Source organism: Monodon monoceros, unplaced genomic scaffold (assembly GCF_005190385.1).
Source record: "Monodon monoceros isolate NGI ecotype Baffin Bay Population unplaced genomic scaffold, NGI_Narwhal_1 Super_Scaffold_20, whole genome shotgun sequence".
Taxonomy (NCBI): domain Eukaryota; kingdom Metazoa; phylum Chordata; class Mammalia; order Artiodactyla; family Monodontidae; genus Monodon; species Monodon monoceros.
Genome location: NW_021703777.1, coordinates 48,506,540 through 48,533,654, shown reverse-complemented (window position 1 = coordinate 48,533,654; position 27,115 = coordinate 48,506,540).

Here is a 27,115-nt window from a genome sequence, read left to right as displayed (position 1 = left end):
AAAAGGAGAAGTAACCACTGACACTGCAGAAATACAAAGGATCATGAGAGATTACTACAAGCAATTCTATGCCAATAAAATGGACAACCTGGAAGAAATGGACAAATTCTTAGAAAAGAACAATCTTCTGAGACTGAACAAGAAGAAACAGAAAACATAAACAGACCAATCACAAGCACTGAATTTGAAACTGTGATTTAAAATCTTCCAACAAACAAAAGCCCAGGATCAGATGGCTTCACAGGCGAATTCTAACAAACATTTATGGGAGAGCTAACACCTATCCTTCTCAAACTTTTCCAAAATATAGCAGAGGGAGGAACACTCCCAAACTCATTCTACAAGACCACCGTCACCCTTATACCAAAACAAGACAAAGATGTCAGAAAGAAAAAAAACTACAGGCCAGTATCACTGATGAACATAGATGCAAAAATCCTCAACAAAATACTAGCAAAGGGAATCCAACAGCACATTAAAAGGATCATACACCATGATCAAGTGGGGTTTATCCCAGGAATGCAAGGATTCTTCAATATACACAAAGCAATCAATGTGATACACCAAATTAGAAAACTAAGGATAAAAACGATATGATAATCTCACTAGAGGCAGAAAAATCTTTTGACAAATTTCAACACCCATTTATGATAAAAACCCTCCAGAAAGTAAGCATAGAGGGAACTTGCCTCAACATAATAAAGGCCATATATGACAAACCCACAGCCAACACTGTTCTCAATGGTGAAACAGTAAAACCGTTTCCACTAAGACCACGAAAAAGACAAGGTTGTCCACTCTCACCGCTATTATTGAACCTAGTCTTAGAAGTTTTAGCCACAGCAATCAAAGAAAAAGCAATAAAAGGAATCCAAACTGGAAAAGAAGAAGTAAATCTGTCACTGTTTGCATATGACATAATACTACATAGAGAGAATACTAAAGATGCTACCAGAAACCTACTAGAGCTAATCAATGAATCTGGTAAAGTAGTAGGATAGAAAATTAATGCACAGAAATATCTTGCATTCTTACACACTAATGATGAAAAATCTGAAAGAGAAATCAAGGAAACACTCCCATTTACTATTGCAATAAAAAGAATAAAATACCTAGGAATAACTCTACTTAAGGAGACAAAAGACCTGTATGCAGAACACTGTAAGATACTGATGTAAGAAATTAAAGATGATACAAACAGATGGAGAGATATACCATGTTCTTGGACTGGAAGAATCAACATTGTGAAAATGACAATACTACCCAAAGCAATCTACAGATTCAATGCAATCCCTAACAAACTACCAATGGCATTTTTCACAGAACTAGAACAAAAAATTTCACAATTTGTATGGAAACACAAAAGGCCTCGAGTGGCCAAAGCAATCTTGAGAAAGAAAAACAGAGCTCGAGGAACCAAGCTCCCAGACTTCAGACAATACTACAAAGCTAAAGTAATCAAGGCAGTATGGTGCTGGCAGAAAATAGAAATATAGATCAATGGAACAGGATAGAAAGTCCAGATATAAACCCACACACATATGGTCACCTGATCTTTGATAAAGGAGGCAAGAATATACAATGAAGAAAAGACAGCATCTTCAATAATTCGTGCTGGGAAAACCGGACAGCTACATGTAAAAGAATAAAATTAGAACACTCCCTCACACCATACACAAAAATAAACTCAAAATGGATTAAAGACCTAAATGTAAGGCCAGACACTATAAAACTCTTAGAGGAAAACATAGGCAGAACACTCTATGACATAAATTAGAGCAAGATCCTTTTTGACCCACCTCCTAAAGTAATCGAAATAAAAACAAATGGGACCTAATGAAACTTAAAAGATTTGGCACAGCAAAGGAAACCATATACAAGACAAAAAGACAACTCTCAGCTAGGGAGAAAATATTTGCAAATGAAGCAACTTACAAAGGATTAATCTCCAAAATATACAAGCAGCTTATTTAGCTCAATATCAAAAAAGCAAACAACCCAATCCAGAAATGGGCAGAAGATCTAAATAGACGTTTCTCCAAAGAAGATATTGCCAACAAATACATGAAAGGATGCTCAACATCACTAACCATTAGAGAAATGCAAATCAAAACTACAATGAGGTATTACCTCACAACGGTCAGAAGAGCCATCATCAAAATATCTACAAAAAATAAAAGATGGAGAGTGTGTGGAGAAAAAGGGAACCCTCTTGCACTGTTGGTGGGAATGTAAATTGATACAGATACTATGGAGAACAGTATGGAGGTTCCTTAAAAAACTAAAAATAGAACTACCATATGACGCAGCAATCCCACTACTGGGCATATACCCTGAGAAAACCATAATTCAAAATAACTCATGTACCACAATGTTCATTGCAGCACTATTTACAATAGCCAGGACATGGGAGAAACCTAAGTTTCCACTGACAGATGAATGGATAAAGAAGATGTGGCACATATATGCAATGGAATATTACTCAGCCATAAAAAGAAACAGAATTGAACTATTTGTAGTGAGGTTGATGGACCTAGAGTCTGTCATACAGAGTGAAGTAAGTCAGAAATAGAAAAACAAATACCGTATGCTAACATATTATATGGAATCTTAAAACAAAAAATTGTTCTGCTGAGCCTAGGGGCAGGACAGGAATAAAGACACAGACGTAGAGAATGGACTTGAGGGCACAGGGAGGGGGAAGTGTAAGCTGGGATGAAGTGAGAGAGTGGCATGGACATATATATACTACCAGATGTAAAATAGATAGCTAGTGGGAAGCAGCTGCATAGCACAGGGAGATCAGCTCGGTGCTTTGTGACCACCTAGCCGGGTGGAATAAGGAATGTGTGAGGGAGGTGCAAGAGGGAGGGGATACGGGGATATATGTATACGTACAAATGAGTCAGTTATACAGCAGAAACTAACACAACATTCCAAAGCAATTATAATCAAATAAAGATGCTAAAAAAACATAAAACATGGAGTGATGTAAAAATACAGGCTTGTTAGAATGAGTTCAAACTTAAGAGATCATAAACTCAAAATAATTATGTTGTTGTTATTTATGAACCTGATGGTAACCACAACCAAAGCCTGTAATAGATACAAGGATGCAAAAATAAAGGAATCTAAGCACAATACTAAAGATAGTCATCAATTTACAAGGGAAGAGAGCAAAGTAAGAAGGAACTAAAAGAACTACAAAACCCCAAAGCAATTAACAAAATGGTAACAAGTACATACCTATCAATAATTACTTTGAATGTAAATGGACTAAATGCTACCATCAAAAACACAGAGTGGCTGAATCAATAAACAAATAAGACCAATATGTGTGCTGCCTGTAAGAGACCACCTCAGGTTTAAAAACACACACAGACTGAAAAGTTACAGGATGGAAAAAGATATTCCACACAAACAGAAATAAAAAGAAAGCTGTGACAGCAATGCTAATATCAGACAAATAACTTTAAAACAAAGACTGTAATAATAAACAAAAAGGAACTTTACATAATGATCAAGGGATCAATTCAAAAAGAAAGTATAACAACTATAAATATATATGCACCCAACATAGGAGCACCTAAATACATAAATCAAATATTAACAGACATAAACAGAGAAAGTGACAGAATAATAATGGGGACTTTTAATACCTCACTTACATCAATGGACAGATTATCCAGACAGAAAATCAATAAGGAAACATTAACCTTAAATGACACATTAGACAGTATGGACTTAATGTGTGTGTGTGTGTGTGTGTGTGTGTGTGTATATATATATATATATATATAACATTCCATCCAAAAGTAGCATAATACACTATCTTTTCAAGTGCATGTGAAATATTCTCTAGGATAGACCACATGCTAGGCCACAAAACAAATATCAGTAAGTTTAAGAGCATTGAAATTATATCAAGCATTTTTCTGACCACAATGGCATGAGACTAAAATTTAACTACAAGAAAAAAACTGCAAAAATCACAAACATGTGGAGGATAAACAATATGCTGCTAAACAACTAGTGGCTCACTAAAGAAATCAAAGAAGAAATAAATAAATACTTGGAGATAAATCAAAATGGAAACACAATGATCCAAAATCTATGGGATGCAACAAAAGCAGTTATAAGTGGGAAGTTTATAGTAATACAAGCCTACCTCAGGAAATAAGAAAAATCTCAAATAAACAATCTAACCTTACACCTAAAGGAACTATGAAAAGAACAAAGAAAACCCAAAGTTAGTAGAAGGAAGGACATCAAAAATCTCAGAGCAGAAATAAATAAAATAGAAACTAAAAAATCAATAGAAAAAAATCAATGAAATAAAGAGCTGGTTCTTTGAAAGAATAAACCAAGTTGATAAACCTTTAGCCAGACTCATTAAGAAAAAAAGAGAGTCCAAAAAATAAATTCAGAAATGAAAGAGAAGTTACAACCAACACACAGAAATACAAAGGATCCTAAGAGATGACTGTGAACAATCATGCACCAATAAACTGGAAAAACCTAGAAGAAATGAACAAATTCCTAGAAACATCCAATCTTCCAAGATTGAATAAGGAAGAAATAAAAAATATAAACATACTGACTATGAGCAATAAAACTGAATCAATAATTTTAAAAACTCCCAACAAACAAAAGTTCAGGGCCAGATGGATTCACAGGTGAATGCTACAAGTATTTAAAGAAGAGTTAAAACCAATCTTTCTCAAACTATTCCAAAAAACTGAAGAGGACGGAACTCTTCCAAACTCATTCTATGAGGCCAGCATCACTCTAATAACAAAGCCAGACAAAGACACCACACACACACACACACACACACACACACACACACACACACACAGAGAGAGAGAGAGAGAGATACAGCCAATATGATAAACATCAATGTAAAAATTCTTAATAAAATGTTAGCAAATGGAATTCTACAATACAATAGAAGGATTATATACCATGATCAGGTGGGATTTGTCCCAGGAATGCAAGAATGTCTCAATATCTGCAAATCAATAACTGTGATGTACCACATTAACAAATTAAAAAATAAAAACCGTAAGATCATATCAATAGATGCAGAAAAAGAATTTGACAAAATTTAACATCTATTTATGATAAAAACTCTCAACCAAGTGGGTATAGAGGCCATAATATGACAAACCCATAGCCAACATCATATTCAATGGTGTAAAGCTGAAACCATTTCCTCTAAGATCAGGTAGAAGACAAGGATGCCCACTCTTGCCACTTTTATTCAATATAGTCTTGTAAGTCCTAGCCAAAGCAGTCAGATAAGAAATAGGAAGCCAAACTGGAAATGCAGAAGTAAAACTGTCACTGTTTGCAGATGACATGATAATACATATAGAAAATCCTAAAGACACCACTAAAAATCTAACAGGACTAGTAAATGAACTCAGTAATGTTGCAGGATACAAAATTAATAAACAGAAATCTGTTGCACTTCTATATGTTAATAATGACATATCAGAAACAGTAATTAAGAAAACGATCTAATTTACAATTGCATCAAAAAGAATTAAATACTTACAAATAAGTCTAACAAAGGAGACAAAAGACTTGTACTCTGAAAACTATAAGACACTGATGAAAGAAACTGAAGACAACACAAACAAATAGAAAGATATAGCATACTCATGGATTGGAAGAATTAATATTGTCAAAATGACCATACTACCCAAGACAATACTCCAATTCATATGAAATCCCTATCAAAATACCAATGACATTTTTCACAGAGCTAGAACAAATAATTCTAAAATTTATATAGAACCATAAAAGACCCGAAATAGCCAAATCAATTCTGAGAAAAAAGAACAAAGCTGGAGGTATCACACTCCCTTACTTCAAACTATATTACAAAGCTACTGTAATCAAAACAGTATAGTACTGGCACCAAAAAAAAAGAAGAAAAAAAAAAGACTCATAGATCAATGAAACAAAATAGAGAGCCCAGAAATAAGCCCACAGTTATGTGGTCAATTAACCTATGACAAAGGAGGCAATAACATACAATGGGGAAAAGGGACCCTCTTCAATAAGTGGTGTTGGGACACCATTTCAAACTGGAAAGCTGCATGCAAAGGAATCAAACTGGAGTACTTTCTCACAACACATGCAAAAATAAACTCAACATGGATTAAAGACATAAATGTAAAACCTGAAACCATGAAACTTATAGAGGAAAATATTGGTAGTATGCTACTTGACATTGGTCTTAGCAATATTTTTTGGATATGTCTCCTCAAGCAAGGGAAAAGCAAAAAAAACCAAATGGGACTACATCAAACTAAAAAACTTTGCACAGTGAAGGAAACCATCAACAAAATTAAAAGGCAGCCTACTGAATGAAACAAGATATTTGCGAAAAATATATCTGAGAGGGGTTAATATCCAAAGAACCCATATAACTCAATATCAAAACCCCCAAATAACCAGGTTGAAAAAAATGAGCACAGGACCTGAATAAATTTTTTCAAGAAGACATACAGATGGTCAACAGATACATGAAAATATGCTCAACATCACTAATCATCTGAGAAATGCAAGTCAACACCCAATAAGATACCACCTTACACATGTTAGAATGGAAATCATCAAAAAGACAACAAATAACAAGCACTGGTGAGAATGTGAAGTAAAGTGACCCTCATGCACTATTGGTGGGACAGGAAATTGGTGCAGACACTGTGCAAAACAGTATGGAGCTTCCACAGAAGATTAAAAATAGGACTACCATATGATTCACCAATTTCACTTCTGGTTATTTACCTGAAGAAAACAAAAACACTAATTTGAAAAGATATATGCACCCCAATGTTCATTGCAGTATAATTTACAATAGTCAAGATATGGAAGCAACCTAAGTGCAACCCAAATGCTCATTGTTAGATGAATGGATAAAGAAGATGTGCTGTGTGTGTGTGTGTGTGTGTATGTATGTATGTGTATATATATATATATATATATATATATATACATGGTATTATATGTAATAATATATAACAAATTATAAAAATATATAATATAATAATATATAGTATATATAAAAACAGCCATAAAAACATGAAATATTGCCATTTGCAACAACATGGATGGCTCTAGACAGCATTATGCTAAATGAAATAAATCAGACAGAAAAAACACATACCATATAATCCACTTAGATGTATAATCTTAAAAACAAAACAAACAAAACCAGACGCATAGATATAGAGAACAAATGGGTGATTGCCAGAGTGGAGGAGGGTGGAAGTTGAGCAAAATAGGTGAAAGGGATTAAGAGGTACAAATTTCTAGTTTGTAGAAAGCCAGGGGGTGTAATATACAGCATAAGGAATATAGTCAAGTAATATTGTAACAATTTTGTATGGGGACAGATGGTAACTAGACTTATGATGATTTTGTAATTTTGTATGGAAGGAAGGAAGGAAGAAAGGAAGGAAAGAAGGGAGGGAGGGAGGGAGGAAGAAAGTTCCTGCCTCACAGAAGCTTAATGTCTGCTCACACTTGATGCAGCTCATGACACAGAATCAGTGCTCTGGATTAGATAGTCACTTATATCTAGAGACAGGAACTGCCATATGACTTTCAACACTAGATTTCTTAGTTAACCAGTAAAGAACACAGTACTCAGTCAGTGTCTAAAGTCACAGGGAAGCCAAAGACATAGTTATAATGTCATGGATCTGAAGCCTTTTGATGGAGGCATTTACCAAAACACTACCTCAAAGGCATATTTAATGATATCCAGCATGAAATCAAAATGCCATTTCAAAGAGGAACTAGTAATGATGGGAGCCTAGTGACATTTAAAGAACATGTAGACTGATAGCTAATAAGAAAGCAGTTTGGAGGAGATGATGAGGAATGGAGCCAGGAGACAGTTCTGAGTGGAAAAGCAGGTGCACAGAGCTTTTCATCTGGCTCTTGGGAGGCTGGGCATGTTAAAAAGGGCAGCTGGTGGAATAAACATTAGCTCAAGAGATCAGGCATCCACAAAAGTAGAGAGCAGTTCCAGATACTAACTCATAGTCTTCACAGAGTTAAGGACACTCTGGTTTCTTATTTCTGAAGAGTCCAAACCTATTAATCTGGAATCCTGGAACAGATGGTGAGGAAATATTTCTAGTGTCAAATTATGATCTAAAGAAGAACAGGTCAGTCAAAAAGACCAGAAGGGGACAAGAGTGCCATGGGTACCAGTCCTTAATAGGGTTTCCCCATGTATCTCTAAGGGTTAGGGTCAAATATTTTTCCCAGAAATTGACATTTTGGGTTTATTTACTTGGTCCACAAAACTAGCTGAGGCTGCTGAGGTCATCATCCTCTTGTTCTGGTGACAGAAGCCTGCTACTCTTAGCTCTAAATAAAGGGAAATGATATCTCCTTTGGTGCAGAGCATGGCCTAAGGCTTCATACCTCCTGTTGGTAGACTGGGAAAGTACAGAAGGTGCAGTGTCCTCACAGACTAAGAACTCTGTCTTTTCTGAGAGCTGAACAACAAGTAGTGAATGTTGTCCAATCTCTTTCTTCATACAAGTGAAGCTGAAGCATTAATATCCACACAGATAGAAAGTTCTGTGAGCGGTTGGTGCAGATTGCAGGAACAGAGCCCCTTGCCAGCAGTGGTGGAGTATGGAGCCAGGGAGAATTATTAGATTAGAAGCATAATTTAAGGGGAAGCCAGGTCAGAAAACAGGTTTATAATCTGATCATGTGGACAAATAGGTCTATAGAAGAAGAGAGGAAGCATGATAAAAAGTCAGATATTTCATAGATATGAGGGGGTTGAAGCAGACAGACCCGAAGGCATTCCCTTCCCACGAATGATTATAGCTAAGGTAGCCCTTTATATAAAATTCAAAACCAGGGCCGTGGGTGATGAACGGGCCAGAATCAGATCCTTCCTTTCCATGACTAAGACAACTTTCACCTCTTGAGGTGAAAAGCTGACTTTTCCCAATTTTAATACTTTAAGATATTATTTACTTCTTAACTTTTTCAAACCTGGTATTACCTATATGAAAGTTATTTCTGGAAACTGAACACAGAGTCTACATAAGTCTAGAGATCATCTCAGATCCTACAAACTGAAGACAGTTTGTAGACAATCCCTTGAAGCAAAAAAAGTATAGTCAAGAAATATTTCAGGGCTGACTTTCACTATTTATAAAATTCCAATTCTCATAGCATTAAAATTGGGGGAAGAATGTTCTATTCCCACTACAGTATGAAAGTTACACCTCTTTAGTCAAGAGACGGCTATGTAGCATTCACATTCAGAACAAATTTGGTATCCCAGACACAGAACTGGAGTGGTTTCTAACTTAAAATTAGATGTTGAAGAAAATAAATCTGGATACTATAAAAAAATTATACCTGTATCAGGCTAAAAGGGATTTTTTAAACAATTGTCAGGCCAACACATCATATTGCCAAGCCCATAAACTGCTTCAAGAAACAGATGGAATTTATATCTGACTCTCAAACCTCATGGGGAGGGATTTTTGAGTCCAATTAACCCCTTGGCAACAGTGTTTAATCTGGAGGGATACGCTCAAAGCATCCAAAAATATTTTGTCTAGACTTATCCACAGCAGAATTTTCTGTGGCACCTTCTCTGGACAGGGCAACATGAATCTAAGGCAGTGGACAGGGGCTGATGATATCTTCTCAGAATGTAGGCTCTCTCTTCACATATTCTCAAGAATATCTCCATAACAAGTTTATAAGGCAGGTATTCCACCTCAGTTGGATCTGCTCTTCAGACTTGCTTGGATTTCTAATGTAAGTGCCAAGCCCCAAATTAAAAGAAAATACAAAAACATGTCAGTATGTGCTGAGCTACTGCCCACAATTTCCAAAGATGGCAAAAGCTGGAGAATTAGGGTATTTCATATAAAATGTCATCAGTGCAATTTTTGTAGATATATTCAACCAATTTTAGAAGGAACTGAGAGTTTAAAAACGATCCACCCTCATCATTTTATTAGCATTTTGAATATTATCTCCTTCTTAAGTGGTTAAGCCATGTCAGTTACAAAGCAGTTCATTTATCAAGTTGATTCCTGAGGTTTTAGGTTGCAGGTTGCTGCAGTATTGTGGAAACGGAGATTCAGAATCTCCTTCCCTGCAGGCCTCGATTACAAGTGTCCAGGCTTCTGTGCCTGAAACCACGTGGATGTGAGTGATTCTGTGCAAAGGCAGAAAACAGGATGGACAGGCACCTCTCAAAGGTCCATGGCAAGACTCCAGCCCCTCACCCAAGACCTGATTTGTCTACAAACAGAAGCACTTCATACATCAATGACATTGGGAAGGGAAGAGAAGAGAAAAGGGGGACATTAAGTAACAAAGTAGAAGAGGGAGAAATGAAAGGGCAAATCGCAAATTAAAACGGGAGGAAAATGAAAGCAGTTGATTTAGCAATTCATTGATCTTAGACTAGAAAGGAGTCAAATGACAAGATTAAAAAAAGAAAAAGAAAGAAAACTTGATAGAAAAAGTCTACAAGGAAATAACATGGAAATCTTATTTATGCTGGGGATTATTTTTCAGTGCTTCCATCACCATTATTGAAGGATTCTTCATTAGTTCCTGGCAGTGACAGAGTTTTATGTTCATTTCTTTGATAAACCTCTCTTATCTCCTCCTTTGCCTAAGAATTTCCTCTAAGTATTGACAGTCGTGGCTAAACATGCTCATTATTATTGTTACTGTTAAAAGCAACAACTGTGACATTTATAAATGGCTGTACACTTTAGTAAGCATACTTCACAGGCATATCGTTTAGTCATCATGGCAACCCTACAGCCTGGTCATCAATATACTTACCCCCATTTTATAGATAAGGAAATTGAGACTTAAAGAGGCTAAGGGACTGACCAAAGTCATTCACTCAGACCTACCCTGCACCAGTTTGGCACCCAGCACTTTGTCTTCTGTACTATATTATGGCTCCGTAGGCAAAGCAAATTTTTGATAGTAGGTGATACATGAAATAAGGGATACATGAAATACGGGGTCTCAGCAACTGTACTGAATTAAAATATCTTCAGTACAAAGATACTTACATCTGTAGATAGTACAGGAGAAAACTTGTTACAAGATTAAGTAAATAAAATGAAAGAAAATAATTAAATATGGTCTTATTTCAACTTTGTTTTTAAAACTTGATGAAAGTGAGCCGGAAGGATTTTCATATATGTGTGAATAGGAATAAATAAGAGTTGATGGCACAGCATAGCAATTAAGAGTTAGACCCTGGAATTAGACCGCCTGTATCTGAATCTTTGCTGTGCCACCTATCAGCCAAGTGACCTTGGGCAAGTAAATTAATCTATGCCTGAGTTTCCTCATCTCTATAATGAGGACTATGATAGTATTATATCTATCATTAAAATCATCATGAGAGGGCTTCCCTGGTGGCACAGTGGTTGAGAGTCCGCCTGCCGATGCAGGGGACACGGGTTCGTGCCCCGGTCCGGGAGGATCCCACATGCCGCGGAGCAGCTGGGCCCGTGAGCCATGGCCGCTGAGCCTGCGCGTCCGGAGCCTGTTATCTGCAACGCGAAAGGCCACAACAGTGAAAGGACTGCGTACCGCAAAAAACAAAAAAACAAAAATCATCATGAGAGTTAAAAGAATTAACACAAGTAAAGCACTTAGAACAGTACTTATTACCTAGTGACACCATGAAAGTGTTTGCTATTGAGATTATTTCTAAGCATTATGTATGATTTTAATTTTCTTCTTTATATGCTTTTAAATTTCCAAATTTTTAATTGAGTGTGTTAATTTAATACCAAAAACTATTAAAATAATAAAAGGTAGCCAGCAACAGACAACTTTCCACAGCTTGCTTACCTGAAAGTTCTGTCCCTATTTAGATTCAGAGCTCCATTATAACACTCTCCATTTTTGAGCTCCTTGGAAAATTTGTCTTACTGACAGGTAGGTGCCTTTTTTGCTGAAGGAAAGCTATGTGAATTATAGCTATCCCAAAATCTCCCTGATGAAACTGGAGCAGATGTTTAAGAAAGTATTTGAGGTATCCAGGATTCCTTAAAGGGACAAGGTCCATCTTGAAATCATCAAGCAAAAGAAACAAACACCAATTTTCAGGTAACCTTGTGCAAATTAGATGTCAGGTAAATTAATCAAGTTTTCCTGACACTTTCATTTATACAACCCTTAGCAACTTGGGCTATTAGTCTCACTATAAATATGTACTGAAGCAAATGCAAAAGCATTTACCCCAAAAGTTAACAAAACTAGATTCACAAGAAACATGGCACACACTAGACAGCTGGGAACAAATACAGAAAATGGGACTTCTTCCAACCAGATGCTTCTCAAAATATGTGGCAAACGTTTTAAAGAGTCCTGTACGAATTTCAAGAACCATTCTTCTAGATTAAGAAATGCACGGAAGGAATACAGACAAAGAGCAGATGGTGTGCACAAGCTGTCCAAGATTTTTAAAGGAGAGATTTATAATTTGATAAAATAGTGGCAGCTTATGTACATTTTAGGCAGCACCCAGCTATATGTATTATATTTCTGTAGGCTGCCCCCTACCCAAGAGAAGCTCCACTACTCTCTCAAATAGGGTTATCTTTCTGACTGTACTGAGCTGGAAACACTGGATATAATCTTCTTCATTACAAATTGTAATTTAAGGTACCCAAATCATCAACAACTAGAAATTGGATAATGATTATTTTGTAATTAGCAGTATGTATTGAGAACTTAAATTCTGTCCATTTGGCCCCTTTATGGAATTTTTTAACTGCTTTTACTACAGTTGAAAATACAACAGTATTCTTTGTGTTCATATGCTGAACTAAGTTTTATGACTATTGACTACCCTTAGAGCACTCTGCTAACTACCATGAGGATACACAGAAGTTGGTACTAACTTTGAAGAAATGAAGCTGTACCAAAGCCAAACATCTGTGTTCTAGAAGCACTAACTTCTACCATCATTCCTGTAATGAAATATGTGAAGTATCAGCATGTAAAGCATAGTCTTTGTGCATCTATCAGTAAACAAATGTTTCCTGAAGGACCCCCTAATGGGACAAGAATTTCAGAGTATAATTGGAATGAGTTTGCCATTAAATATAGTTTCAGCTGGAATGGCATTTAAAAGTTTGAAGAAACAGTCTAGCTCTTGGGTGTTGTTTTGAATTTTCTGCCTGTCAATTCCTTTTTGCTTATTTTGAAAATATAACAAATATAATTAGAGTGAAAGAGGAAGGAAAAATTACTCTGATTATTTCTCTACTTTTCTAGCCATTCACAACCTATAGATAGATTAAAAGAACCTTAATGTATTACACATAGGCTACTATGCTCTAAATGAGCATTTTCTACTTGTTCTGCTGCATTGCTAAAAGTGGGAACATGCCAACACTGAGCAAATCTAATTATACAGATTCTCCAAATTTATCATGATTTCCATGCGATAGATTCTTGCAGATCATTTGAGTCTCTTTTCACGCCCATAGCAGTTACAGGGCTGCAGCCAACCTATCTATCCAAGAGATATATTAAAATCTTCTCCACTTGATTAGGACTTTCCATTCCAAAGATTAATCTGCTTGACAAATTACAGTGTCTCTCCTGCCAAAATGATATTTTCCTAATACAAATGCAACCTTGTGACAGAGTATGTCTCATCTTCTCCCTTGCTTCAAACCCTACTACCTACCACCAGACAATGTTCCCTCCTGACAGCAAAAATAAATCTCTATGTGAAGGAAGATGGGAAAATAAAACATTTCCATTGGAGGGCACAGATTTTCCACTTCATATTCAAGAACTTATACCAAGGTCTCTTCTGTATGTTAGGTTGTATGCTACAGGCCAACTACTTTGTGGAAAAATGGATTCTTCTTCAATATTTCATATGGAATTTTTCATCGAGCTGATAACAATTTCTTCCTCAATAGTCTTTTGAACCCAGAGACTAGATGTGAGCTGAGTGATGCCACTTTGTTCTTGGAATGGCCCTACTAGCCATTCTAGCTATTATCCTATCTCTGTTTCCTTGACTGACTGCGTCAATTTCCTGCCTGCCCACCCTATTCCATCCCGCGCGTTTGGTTTCTGCACTCCCTTTGCTTCCACTCTATGTAAAGCACTCTTTTGATATTATCAGCAGCCATTTTCTCACCAAAATATAACAGTCTCCTGTCTTTACCTTGAGCTCCTTGCTGCATTTAGAACTCTCCTGGTCTCTTCTCTTTCTCTGACTACTCTGTTTCTCTCTTCTTAGATAACTCTTACTCATCATTCCTGCCCCTTCTTGTGTCTCAAGGGTCCTTTGCCCATCATACTTTTCTCTTTTACTCTTTCAGTCAGTGAGTTTATAAATGCCATTGCTTCAACTATCTCCTGAGATGGTAATCCCCAAATCTCCATCTCCAGTTCTTATTTCCCAACAGCCCCTTCTCTATTTATAGATGGCCATGGGCATTTCCATTTGTATTACCTGTTATAACCTCAAATGCAACATTCAACCTATTAGAAACTGACATTCTCTTCTTTTCTTCAGATGAACTCTCCTTCCCCACCACTCCACGTCTATCCTTGATTTCACCATTAATTCAGCTTGCCAAATCACAACACTTGGTATGTTTTTAACCACTTTATGTGGTATGATTGACATGTAAAAAGCTACATATATTTAAAATATACCACTTGATGAGTTTGGGAATAAGTATATACCTGTGAAACCATCAGGATCACCAAGGTCATAGATATATCCATTACTTCCCAAAGAGTCCTCCCCCTCTTTATTATCTTTGTGACAAGAACACTTATCATAAGTTCATTTTTTAACATTTTCACTACTTATTGGTTCCAGAATATAAATGTCAGCAGAGCACAGACTTTGTTTTGTTCACTGATCAATGTCCAGCTCTAGGAGAGTGCCTGGCACAAAGTAGGCTCCTAATAAAATCTTGCAGAATGAATGAATTGTGAGTATTCAAAGATATAATGTGTACAAAATGCTTAACAGTACCTTGCAGGAATAAGCCCTCAATAACTATTACCTATCATGTTATTATTATTTTCGTTATTATTACTATTATTCTTATTTTCAGTAGTAGTTGCAGCATTAAAAGATGACTACAACCATTTTTGTTGTTGTTGTCTTGCATTTAGGCATTTTGTCATTGCTTTATTTTTCTCCTTCATTTTAGGAGAACAGGTACTTGGTTTGTCTTTATCTTTTTATCACTGGATCCCCAGCATCTACAACAATGCAAAGGAAAAGGCCTAATGAAGTCTTTCCTGGTTTTGCAGAGTGGGACGCAAAAAGAAAGAGAGGCAGAAATCTGGAGTAAAAAGATCATTTCATCTTATTCAGATATTATTGGTTTTAATAGGTACTTTATTTGAGGTATGAAATTTTGAGTCTTTTGAAAACTCAATAAATGATAATTGAGCTGAGGAGAATATTAAAACATTTCCAATTTGAATCATCACAAAGGTGTATGGAAGGTGTTTTCAAAAAATTTGAACTGATACAAAAACTGGTCTGGTACAAAAGTCAAAGAATTAAAAATGCTAAATAATTTTGTAATTAGCATTACAATGTCTCTGGAAAATTGTTACAATTTAATAAGTTTTCTTATTCAATATCACTGGAAAAACAAAACATAATAGCAAACAAACATAATTCAATTATTTTATTCCTGGTTTGTTTTACCATGTTAATATGAGCTTTCAGGGTTTTAGATTTGGGAATTTGTGTCTGTTTAGGTTCTTTTGATCCATTTTGTTATTTTATGTTGTTTCATTAATATAATTTCTCTTCCTGCTCATTTTGAGCATCTTATCTACTAATCTTTTTTCCACATATTTAATTCCTCTTTTCCAGAACATCTGATTTTGGCAAGTTAAAGTGTATTCATGTGTTGAAATGCAATGTCAATACATCTCTGATTGTTAAGGAGAATCTTGCTTTAATTCTTCTGCTCCAATCAGTCTCCAAGTTACACCCCGAAAAAATGCAGAGTCTAGACTTACAGTTGGAAAGTACTAGTCCAAATTCCAGTTCTGGCCCTTGGTAGCTCTCTGAGGTTGGATCGACTTCTTATAGTATGTGTAAGCCTTCGGGTGATGATGAAGAAGGCCATTTTCAGAGCCCAGAATCCTGAGTAGCACTGCCTCAGAGTCCTCACTCTAAAATGGGCATGATAACAATGCCCACCACATATGTTATAAGCATGAACTGAGTTCATAAATATAAAGTACTTAGAACACTGCCGGTCATACAGTAAGTACTGGTGTGAGAAATAAAACGAATTAAGTGAGATGATGATGATGCTAACAATGGTGGTAGCTAGCATCTGAGAACTCACTAAGTACCGGACCATCTTTTAGTATATGAATCATTCAATCATCACAACAACTTACAAGGTACGTACAGTTATTGTTCTTATTTTTAAAAAGAGAAAAACAAAATCCAGAGAGACGAAGTAAATTAATAAGTAATAAAATTTATTTTTAGAACAATGAGACATGGTGAAGATGAGCCCACTACATGAGTAGGTCTCAGTAAGTGTCTTATTGTACCTTGCTAAGCTCCAATACCTGCATGAAAACTGTTTTTATATTGCAGTCTTGTTTAACCTTCTCTTGCAAAGTTCTGCGCTGGAGGCATTTATTTCTGTGTCTTATCTGTTCCTTAGAAATGTATCAATGGCTCAACAATTCCTTCAAATATTAGTCTGTATATGACTAACAGATTTAAGGGTTAAGATAAATTTCCACTTTTTTTTTTTGCACCTATGTCCTGAATGAAATATATAGAGCTTAACAGTAAATAATTTGAGCAGTGTCTAGGTTTGAATCTGGCTGTGCCATTTTCCAGCTTTGTAACCTGGGGCAAGCTGCTGCAGTAACTTTCTCAGCCTCAATGAAGAAATCATTCAGAAAACAAAGGTGATAACAGAGCCACCTTCATAAACTTGTTATAAGTAGTAAATAATACACTGCATTCAAAGCCCTTAGTATAGAGAGACCTTCAAGATGGTGGAGGAGTAAGACGTGAAGATCACCTTCCTCCCCACAAATACATCAGAAATACATCTACATGTGGAACAACTCCTACAGAACATCTACTGAACACTGGCAGAAGACCTCAGACTTCCCAAAAGGCAAGAAAGCCCCCAAGTACATGGGTAGGGAAAAAGAAAAAAGAAAAAACATAGACAAAAGAAGAGGAACAGGACCTGCACCTCGGGGAGGGAGCTGTGATGGAGGAGACGTTTCCACACACTAGAAGCCCCTTCACTGGTGGAGACTGCGGGTGGCAGGGGGGAAGCTTCGGAGCCACGGAGAAGAGCGCAGCAACAGGGGTGCAGAGGGCAAAGCGGAGAGATTCCCGCACAGAGGGTCGGTGCCGACCTGCACTCACCAGCCCAAGAGGCTTGTCTGCTCACCCGCCAGGGCGGGCGGGGGCTGGGAGCTGAGGTTCGGGCATCAGAGGTCAGACCCCAGAGAAAGGACTGGGGTTGTCTGTGTGAACACAGGCTGAAGGGGGCTAGTGCACCACAGCTAGTGGGGAGGGAGTCCAGGAAAAAGCCTGGAACTGCCTAAGAGGCAAGAGGCAATTGTTTCGGGGTGTGCGAGGAGAGCGCATTCAGAGCACTGCCTAAACGAGCTCCAGAGACGGGCATGAGCCACGGCTATCAGCACAGACACCAGAGACAGGCATGAAATGCTAAGGCTGCTGGTGCAGCCACCAAGAAACCTGTGTGCAAGCACAGGTCACTCTCCACACCTCCCCTCCAGGGAGCCTGTGCAGCCCGCCACTGCCAGGGTCCAGTGATCCAGGGAAAACCTCCCCGGGAGAACACATGGCGCGCCTCAGGCTGTTGCAACATCACACTGGCCTCTGCCACTGCAGGCTCACCCCACATTCCATACCACTCCTTCCCCCCAGCATAAGTGAGCCAGAGTCCCCTAATCACCTGCTAGTTTGACCCCCGACCTGTCTGAACAAAGAACAGACGACCTCAGGCAACCTACACGAAGAGGCAGGACCAAATCCAAAGCTGAATGCCAGGAGCTGAGCAAACAAAGAAGGGAAAGGGAAGTTTCTCCCAGCAGCCTCAGGAGCAGCGGATTAAATCTCCACAATCAACTGGATGTACCCTGCGTCTCTGGAATACCTAAATAGACAACGAATCATCCCAAAACTGAGGTAGTGGACTTCGGGAGCAAATGCAGACTTGGGGTTTGCTTTCTGCATTTAATTTGTTTATGGTTTTATGTTTATCTTAGTTTAGTATTTAGAGTTTATTACCATTAGTAGATTCTTTATTGATGTGGTTGCTCTCTTCCTTTTTTTTTAAATATATAGATATATATTTTTTTCCTTTTTCTCTTTTTGTGAGTGTGTATGTGTATGCTTCTTTCTGTGATTCTGTCTGTATAGCTTTGCTTTTACCATTTGCCCTAGGGTTCTGTCTGTTTTTTGGTTTTCTGTTTTTGGGGGGCTTTTTAGTATAGTTTTTAGTGCTTGTTACCACTGATGGATTTATTGGTTTGGTTGCTCTCTTCTTGCTTTCTTTTCTTATAACTGTTTAATATTTTTATTTTTAATAATTTTTTATTTTAATAACATTATTTTATTTTATTATTTTTTCTTTCTTCTTTTTCTTTTCTCCCTTTTCTTCTGAGCTGTGTGGCTGACAGGGTCTTGGTGCTCCAGCTGGGTGTCAGGTCTGTGCCTCTGAAGTGGGAGAGCCAAGTTCACAACAACTGGACAACCAGAGACCTCCCGGCGCCACATAATATCAAATTGCAAAAGCTCTCCCAGAGATCTCCATCTCAACGCTAAGACCCAGCTCCACTCAATGACCAGCAAGCTCCAGTGCTGGACACCCAATACCAAACAACTAGCAAGACAGGAACACAACCCCACCCATTAGCAGAGAGGTTGCCTAAAATCATAATAAGGTCACAAACACCCCAAAACACACCATCAGATGCAGTCCTGCCCACAAGAAAAACAAGAACCAGCCTCATCCACCAGAACACAGGCACCAGTCCCTTCCACCAGGAAGCCTACACAACTCACTGAATCAACCTTAGCCACTGGGGGCAGACACCAAAAACAAAGGAACTACGAACCTGCAGCCTGCGAAAAGGAGACTCCAAACACAGTAAGTTAAGCAAAATGAGAAGACAGAGAAACACACTGCACATGAAGGAGGAAGGTAAAAACCCACCAGACCAAACAAATGAAGAGAAAGCAGTCAGTCTACCTGAAAAAGAATTCAGAGAAATGATAGTAAAGATGATCCAAAATCTTGGACCTAGAATGGAGAAAATACAAGAAACGTTTAACAACGACCTAGAAGAATTAATAGCAAACAAACAATGATGAACAACACAATAAATGTAATTAAAAATTCTCTAGAAGGAATCAATAACAGAATAACTGAGGCAGAAGAATGGATAAATGACCTGGAAGACAAAATAGTGGAAATAACTACCGCAGAACAGAAAAAAGAATGAAAAGAATTGAGGACAGTCTCAGAGACCTCTTGGACAACAAGAAACAAACCAAAATTTGAATTATAGGGGTCCCAGAAGAAGAAGAGAAAAAGAAAGGGACTGAGAAAATATCTGAGAGATTATAGTTGAAAACTTCCCTAATATGGGAAAGTAAATAGTCACGTCCAGGAAGCGCAGAGAGTCCCATACAGGATAAACACAAGGAGAAACGTGCCAAGACATATATTAATCAAACTATCAAAAATTAAATACAAAGAAAAACATTAAAAGCAGCAAGAGAAAAACACCAAATAACATACAAGGGAATCCCTATAAGGTTAACAGCTGATCCTTCAGCAGAAACTCTGCAAGCCAGAAGGGAATGACAGGACATATTTAAAGTAATGAAAGGGAAAAACCTACAACCAAAATTACCCAACAAGGATCTCATTCAGATTTGAGAGAAAAATTAAAACCTTTACAGACAAGCAAAAGCTAAGAGAATTCAGGACCACCAAACCAGCTTTACAACAAATCCTAAAGGAATTTCTCTAGGCAGGAAACACAACAGAAGGAAAAGACCTACAATAACAAACCCAAAACAATTAAGAAAATGGTAATAGGAACATACATATCAATAACTACCTTAAATGTAAGTGGATTAAATGCTCCAAACAAAAGACAAAGACTGGCTGAATGGATGCAAAAACAAGACCCATATATATGCTGTCTACAAGAGATCCACTTCAGACCTAGGGACACATACACACTGAACGTGAGGGGATGGAAAAAGATATTCCAGGGGCTTCCCTGGTGGCGCAGTGGTTGAGAGTCCGTCTGCCGATGCAGGGGACGCGGGTTTGTGCCCTGGTCCGGGAGGATCCCACATGCCGCAGAGCGGCTAGGCCCGTGAGCCATGGCTGCTGATCCTGCGTGTCCGGAGCCTGTGCTCCGCAATGCGAGAGGCCACAGCAGTGAAAGGCCTGCGTACCGCAAAAAAAAAAAAAAAAAAAAAAGATATTCCATGCAAATGGAAATCAAAAGAAAGCTGGCATAGAAATTCTCATAACAGACAAAATAGACTTCAAAATAAAGACTATTACAAGAGACAAAGAAGGACACTACATAGTGATCGAGGGATCAATCCAAGAAGATATAACAATTGTAAATATTTATGCACCTAACAAAGGAGCACCTCAATTCATAAGGCAAATGCTTATAGACATAAAAGGGGAAAAGGACAGTAACCACTAATAATAGGGGACTTTAACACCCCACTTTCACATATGGATAGATCATCCAAAATGAAAATATATAAGGAAACACAAGTTTTATACCTATTTATTTATTTATTTATTTTTGCGGTACGCGGGCCTCTCACTGTTCTGGCCACTCCCACTGCGGAGCGCAGGCTCTGGACGTGCAGGCTCAGTGGCCATGGCTCATGGGCCCAACCGCTCCACGGACACGAACCTGTGCCCCCTGCATTAGCAGGCAGACTCTCAACCACTGCGCCACCAGGGAAGCCCAGAAACACAAGTTTTAAATGATACATTAAACAAGATGGACTTAATTGATATTTATAGGATATTCTATCCAAAAACAGTAAAATACACTTTCTTCCCAAGTGCTCATGGAACATTCTCCAGGATAGATCATATCTTGGGTCACAAATGGAGCCTTGGTTAATTTAAGAAAATTGAAATCGTATCAAGTATCTTTTCCGACCACAATGCTGTGAGACTAGATATCAATTCCAGAAAAAAATCTGTAAAAATTACAAACACATGGAGGCTAAACACTACACTACTAAATAAGCAAAAAGGCACTGAAGAAATCAAAGAGGAAATCAAAAAATACCTAGAAACAAATGACAATAAAAACACAATGACCCAAAACCAATGAGATGCAGCAAAAGCAGTTCTAAGAGGGAAGTTTATAGCAATACAATCCTACTTCAAGAAAGAAGAAACATCTCAAATAAACCTAAACTTACACCTAAAGCAATTAAAGAAGAACAAAAAAAACCCCAACGTTAGCAGCAGGAAAGAAATCACAAAGGTCAGATCAGAAATAAATGAAGAAGAAATGAAGGAAAGAATAGCAAAGATCAATACACCTAAAAGATTGTTCTTTGAGAACATAAATAAAACTGAAAAACCATTATCCAGACTCATTAAGAAAAAAAGGAAGAAGACTCAATAGAATTAGAAATGAAAAAGGAGAAGTAACAACTGACACTGCAGCAATACAAAGGATCATGAGAGATTACTACAAGCAACTCTATGCCAATAAATGGACAACCGGGAAGAAATGGACAAATTCTAAAGAAAAGCACAACCTTCCGAGACTAAACCAGTAGGAAACAGAAAATACAAACAGACCAATCACAAGCACTGAAATTGAGACTGTGATTAGAAATCTTCCAACAAACAAAAGTCCAGGACCAGATGTCTTTACAGGCGAATTCTATCAAACATTTAGAGAAGAGCTAACACCTATCCTTCTCAAACTCTTCCAAAATATAGCAGAGGGAGGACCACTCTCAAACTCATTCTGCAAAGCCACAATCACACTGATACCAAAAGCAGACAAAGATGACACAAAGAAAGAAAGCTATAGGTCAATATCACTGATGAACATAGATGCAAAAATCCTCAACAAAATACTAGCAAACGGAATACAACAGCACATTAAAATGATCATACACAATGATCAAGTGGGGTTTATCCCAGGAATGCAAGGATTCTTCAATATACGCAAAGCAATCCATGTGATACACCAAATTAGAAAATTGAAGGATTAAAAACCATATAGTAATCTCACTAGAGGCAGAAAAAGCTTTTGACAAATTTCAACTCCCATTTATGATAAAAACCCTCCAGAAAGCAGGCATAGAGGGAACTTACCTCAACATAATAAAGGCCATATATGACAAACACACAGCCAACATTGTTCTCAATGGTGAAACAATGAAACTGTTTCCACTAAGACCAGGAAAAAGACAAGGTTGTCCACTCTCACCACTATTACTGAACATAGTTTCGGAAGTTTTAGCCACAGCAATCAGAGAAGAAAAAGAAATAAAAGTAATCCAAATCAGAAAAGAAGAAGTAAAGCTGTCACTGTTTGCACATGACATGATACAATACATAGAGAATTGTAAAGACTCTACCAGAAAACTAGTAGAGCTAATCAATGAATTTGATAAAGTAGCAGGATACAAAATTAATGCACAGAAATCCCTTGCATTCCTATACACTAATGATGAAAAATCTGAACAAGAAATTAAGGAAACACTCCCATTTACCATTGTAACAAAAAGAATAAAGTACCTAGGAATAAACCTATCTAAGGAGACAAAAGACCTGCATGCAGAAAACTATAAGACACTGATGAAAAAATTAAAGATGATACAAATAGATGGAGAGATATACCATGTTCTTGGATTGGAAGAAACAATATTGTGAAAATGACTCTACTCCCCAAAGCAATCTACAGATTCAATGCAATCCTTATGAAACTACCAATGGCATTTTTCACAGAACTAGAACAAAAAATTTCACAATTTGTATGGAAACTCAAAAGACCACGAATAGCCAAAGCAATCGTGAGAAAGAAAAACGGAGCTGGAGAAATCCGGCTCCCGGACTTCAACTATACTACAGAGCTACAGTAATCAAGACAGCATGGTACTGGCACAGAAACAGAAATATAGACAAATGGAACAGGATAGAGAGCCCAGAGATAAACCCACACACATATGGTCACCTGATCTTTGATAAAGAAGGCAAGAATATACAATGAAGAAAAGACAGCCTCTTCAATAAGTGGTGCTGGGAAAACTGGACAGCTACATGTAAAAGAATGAGATTAGATCACTCCCTAACCCCATACACAAAAATAAACTCAAAATGCATTAAAGAATGAAATGTAAGGCCAGAGACTATAAAACTCTTACAGCAAAGCACAGGCAGAACACTTTATGATATAAATCACAGCAAGATCCTTTTTGATCCACCTCCTAGAGAAATGGAAATAAAAACAAAAATTCCAAGGGTGGAAAGCTGCGGGGGAGTGGGGGTGGTGGTGTGATGCATTGGGCAATTGAGATTGACGTGTATACACTGATGTGTATAAAACAGATGACTAATAAAAACCTGCTGTATAAAAAAATAAATTAAATTCAAAAATTAAAAAAAAATGTATCACAAAAACAAAAATCCCAAATGGGACCTAATGAAACTTAAAAGCTTTTGCACAGCAAAGGAAACCATAAACAAGACGAAAAGACAACCCTTATAATGGGAGATAATATTTGCAAATGAAGCAACGGACAAAGGATTAATCTCCAAAATTTACAAGCAGCTCAGTACCAAAAAATCAAACAACCCAATCCAAAAATGGGCAGAAGACCTAAATAGACATTTCTCCAAAGAAGATATACAGATTGCCATCAAACACATGAAAGGATGCTCAATGTCACTAATCATTAGAGAAATGCAAATCAAAACTACAATGTGGTATCACTTCACACCAGTCAGAATGGCCATCATCAAATCTACAAACAATAAATGCTGGAGAGGGTGTGGAGAAAAAAGGGAACCCTCTTGTACTGTTGGTGGGAATGTAAATTGATACAGCCATTATGGAGAACAGTATGGAGGTTCCTTAAAAAACTAAAAACAGAACTACCATACGACCCAGCAATCCCACTACTGGGCATACATATATCCTGAGAAAACCATAATTCAAAAGGAGTCAAGCCAAAATGTTCATTGCAGCTCTATTTACAATAGCCAGGACATGGAAGCAACCTAAATGTCCATCAACAGATGAATGGATAAAGAAGATCTGGCACCACAGAGAGATCAGCTCGGTGCTTTGTGACAGCCTGGAGGGGTGGGATGGGAAGGGTGGGAGGGAGGGAGACGCAAAAGGGAGAAGATGTGGGAACGTGTGTGTGTGTGTATGACTGATTCACTTTGTTATGGAGCAGAAACTAACACACCATTGTGGGGCAATTGTACTCCAATAAAGATGTAAAAAAAAAAAAAGAAGATCTGGCACATATATACAATAGAATATTACTCAGCCATAAAAAGAAACGAAACGCTTCCCTGGTGGTGCAGTGGTTGAGAGTCTGCCTGCCGATGCAGGGGACACGGGTTTGTGCCCCGGTCCAGTAAGATCCCACATACCGCGGAGCGGCTGGGCCCGTAAGCCATGGCCACTGATCCTGCGCGTCCGGAGCCTGTGCTCAACAACGGGAGAGGCCACAACAGTGAGAGGCCCGCGTACCGCAAAAAAAAAAAAGAAACAAAATTGAGTTATTTGTTATTTGTAGTGAGGTGGATGGACCTAGAACTCTGTCATACAGAGTGAAGTAAGTCAGAAAGAGAAAAACGAATACCATATACTAACACATATATATGGAATCTAAAACAAAACAAAAAATTGGTTCTGAAGAACTTAGGGGCAGGACAGGAATAAAGATGCAGACGCAGAGAATGGACTTGACGACATGGGGAGTGGGAAGGGTAAGCTGGGACAAAGTGAGAGAGTGGCATGGACATATATACACTACCAAATGTAAAATAGATAGCTAGTGGGAAGCAGCCGCATAGCACAGGGAGATCAGCTTGGTGCTTTGTGACCATCTAGAGGGGTGGGATAGGGAGGATGGAAGGGAGACACAAGAGGGAAGAGATATGGAGATATATGTATCTGTACAGCTGATTCACTTTGATATAAAGCAGAAACTAACACACCATTGTAAAGTAATTATACTCCAATAAAGATGTTTTAAAAAAGTAGCCCTTAGCATAGTAACACAATCACTAAGTAAACATCAAAACGTGGGGAAAGGGAAATTTCTTCCTGTCATTGTTTCTAACACATGCTTTTCCTATAGGACGGATCACCATCCTAAAGTCACTAGACTAATTTATCATCAGTTGAGTCACTAATTTCTGTTATAGTTCTGGAAATACTGGATTGGCCAAAAAGTTCATCCTCATTTTTCCATAAGGATGTTATGGAGAAACCTGAACGACCTTTTTGGCCAACCCAATATATACTTTATTAACACTGAATGTCTGACAAACTGGCCTCTGAATTTAAACATGCCATATTAGCTTACTGTATTTTATAGTGAGCTCCATGGTTTATATATCTTCCACCATTCTCCTTAGGATTAGTTTTTTCCTTGATAACTTTTCTCAATCAAACATCAATTCACTTCATCTATGTTTTTCTCATTCTCATCACACTTGAGAGCTACACCTCTAAATATCTCCCCAATCACTCTCCTCAGACAAATACAATGGGATCTGACCCAACACTCCAGAGCCATCTCAAGAGACTGATTCACACAGAGAGATTCTTACTATTTCAGCATCTCACCCCTGTTGAATGACTGAACTAACCTTAAGACAAATTCAGCTTTTGGTGAATAGTATAAAGTTGTTTTGCCCACAAAGACTCTTAATGCCAGAGATTATCAAAGTGGGAAATATGAGCTTTGCCTCGCAGACCAATGCCATCAGTTTCACAACAGTGACAAAGCTTTCTTTCCTCAGAAGCCTTGGCTGTTTCCTCTGAAAGTGACTTGGTGGAGCCTCCCCCAGTGCCTACCCAGCCTTCAGTTATTGACTCCACGGCAAAAAGCAGAGGCTGGCATGCATCCACCCAACCTCCTTCACACTCACTGACAGCTGAACGAGCCCCACACGTCTCCCTCCAAATGACTGGCAACGCCAGCAAAAACTTGGAACAGTAGGCAGACAAAGAAAAACAATTTAATTTCTCTCTGACTGGCTGCTCCTTTCCAAATGTGACAGTTTTTCTAACCAAATGGCTCATATTCTAGTCAGTTAAGACTAGGGTTGAAACAGGGTGAACAGTGACACCAAATGGTTAGAAAGGGTGTTTATTAAGGAAGAGTGTTTATATGCCATCTCTCATCAGAACAATTGGGGTGGCTTACATAAATATTATGCCACAGATAACAAATTAAAAATAGGCAGTAGATAAGAAAACAAAATGCTTTGGGGCTGAAAACGTCTTTCTTGATAGAGGGTCAAAGAAGGAAGAAAGAGAAGTTGCTTTAGGCCATGAATTTGACTTCAGTCTTTCTAGCAGTGCATAGGAAAAAAGGAATCTTGTTCAGTTTCAAAGGAGAAGTATAATTCCTCCTGAATCTGTAATGACAGAAATTTCCAATAAAGGGCTCTTAAATATCTATTGACAAGGACGGACCTTGGAAATGTGTTTCACTCCTTGCTTTTCTCTTCATGTGTATCTTCATTTATGTCTTATTATCTTCTCTAAATCTAACTTGGTTAACCTTTTATTTGGATTTTTATTTGGTACGATTGGATTATACTTAATTACAGTCTTTACTCGGTCCCTGCCCAATTAAAACCAGGCAAGTAGACAAATAGATCAGTTGTTCGTAAAATTTTTTTTCTTTTAAGAAAACGTATCAATGGAAACCCCAGTCAGCAAGAAAGGAAAAAATACATGCATTGCTGTTTGGCGGGAGTAACCATTCATAATG